Source organism: Micromys minutus (assembly GCF_963924665.1).
Source record: "Micromys minutus genome assembly, chromosome: 16".
Lineage (NCBI taxonomy): Eukaryota > Metazoa > Chordata > Mammalia > Rodentia > Muridae > Micromys > Micromys minutus.
In genome coordinates this window covers 20382760-20385101 of record NC_137985.1, presented here as the reverse complement: position 1 = coordinate 20385101, position 2342 = coordinate 20382760, and the positions used below count along the sequence as shown (strand labels likewise).

Here is a 2342-nt window from a genome sequence, read left to right as displayed (position 1 = left end):
CAAATCCCTCATTTCTTCTAAATTTGTAGTTAGTCAGATCTCAATACATATATATACATATCATATATGCTATATATTTATATTTTACATAGTCATCTTATAATTTATATTATAAAATATTAATATATATACATTTATAAAATTTGTCTTAGTTAGGGTTTCCATTGCTGTGAAGATACACCATGACCAAGGCAAGTCTTGAAAAGACCTTTAACCTTTAATTGGAGGTAGCTTACAGATTCAGAAGTTCTGTTCATTATTGTCAAGCTGGAAGCATGGCAGCATCCAGGCAGGCATGGTACAGGAGGAGCTGAGAGTTTACATCTTGTTCTGAAGATAGCTAAGAGAGGGGTCTCAAAGCCCACCCCCACAAGTATGTACTTCCTCCAATAAGATCACACCCACTCCAACAAGGCTATTCTTCTTAATAGTGCCACTCCCCAGGTCAAGCATATTCAAACCACCACAATAATTATATATACATTTATATGTATACATATATAAAGACTATATTAATATATGATTAACTACATAATATAATTGATTATCAATAACAGTATTATAAGTTTTACCATATATAATTATATATTATATAGAATATATTATATACAAATATATATTATATTTTGTATTATATAGTATATAAGTAATAGATACAAATATGCATTATATATTTATGTAATAAAATTGCATATTTATATATTTTGTATTTGTGATATATAAATATGCATATACATTTTGTATATAACATATTATTTATATATCTACATTTTATACATGTTAATATATAATATTTAATACTTATTATATATTGTTACTATATAATGGCACTCAAGGTCTAATCTAGATTGTAATTATACACATTGCCATATAAAACATTATAAATATGTGGCTTGGACAGCACCCCCCTCATGCCACAGTTCCTTCCTACTCATTGAGGGACAAGGTTATTGTGTTTCCTTAGCTGGTTGGTCTCTACTCTTCGGCTTCCACCTTGTTGCTTCTGGTTGGAACGTAAACCAGTTTAACTACCGTTCTGCAAGACTTAATTCCATGCCTAACAAAGGCTCCCCATTTCTCCTTCTTTCTTGGCTGTAACATCAAACTTTCATGTGTTTAGAAAGTTTTAATTCCTCAAAAGTACAGCGATGTTGGAACAAGAACTGAAACAGAGAACAAAGATCAATAGTCATCAAGGTGTGTGTCTGGGGAGCAGAAGTGTGTCAAGGTGAGAGTTTAGTGAGTTTATTAAAAGAGTTGTAGACAAATGGAGAACATAGAATCCTGTCCATTTTTTTTGAACCATTGCACAGTAATAGATCCAGAAGGTGAAAGATGGCAGAGGTGGGGGAGGGGGCGAGGGGCTACTTTGAGGAAGCGGAACATGCCCAACTGACTGCTGTCATGTTAAACGAGGAGCTTATGGATAGCGTTTGTTCCTTGAAGATTTGATATCAAATAAGAAATATGTCTGCCTTAGAAACCAGAAGATTTTAGCTCTGGGTCCAGCACCTTTGGGTAGATCCAAGAAATACACACCAAATCTGAAGTCTTCGTGTCCTTGGAGACCTTGAACTCCATATAGAAAAACTACTGTCTTAAAGAATGTGGCTTTTTTCCCCTGAATGCTTAAAATAAATAAATAACAACTAAATTCTATTAAATTCTTTTAAAAATATTTCCGAGTAATTTTGTTTGTTAAAACCAAACCCCTGAGCTCTGGCGTCAGGACTGCCGCTGGCTGATTGCACCGGACTGTGGGCTGCGACATGGACTGTCCTGTGCAGCCCGAATGGAAGCCTCGTTGAGCCCGGCACACCACAAGCTTTTCACCAAAATGCCCTTCCAAGCATTGACCATGTATGTGTATTATGGGCCATAGCCCCATGACCAGGGTGGTCACCACGGTCATTGTCATCCTCATCACCATAGCTGCCCTGGGGGCCTTGGTTCTGGGCGGCTGGTGCCACCTTCGGCTGATCAACCAGTCAGGGGATGAGGAGAACAAAGGAGCCCTTTCCTCTGGTGCAGTACTCTGCCAAAGGGCCATGTGTAGATGACCGCCAACAGACCAGAAGTGCATGGCCGAGCTGCGCTGCGAAAAAGCAGACATGCTGCTATGTGAGAGGGGTTGACACTTGCTGCCATGGTCTCCTCAGGCTTTGTCATCGCATGCACTGACTCTAGGTCCCAGCTCTTCTGGCTTTCCTCCTCAGCCTTCTGGCTGGCTGTCCATTGCAGGCAGTGGGCAAGCCTGACCCTGCTGGGCTCATGGCCTTAGCGCTTTCCTTACTTGAATGTTCTAGCTAAGCCTGTTTTTGACGGAGCTACTACTGAACTAA

At 39.1% G+C, this 2342-nt stretch overlaps 1 pseudogene across 1 annotated transcript; it reads left to right on the top strand.

The window, feature by feature from the left end:
• The first annotated feature begins 1862 nt into the window (after window positions 1-1862).
• On the top strand, window positions 1863-2125 carry LOC308430913 (stannin-like; annotated as a pseudogene). The gene has a single exon. The product of its transcript is annotated as a stannin-like (transcript).
• Window positions 2126-2342: the final 217 nt, after the last annotated feature.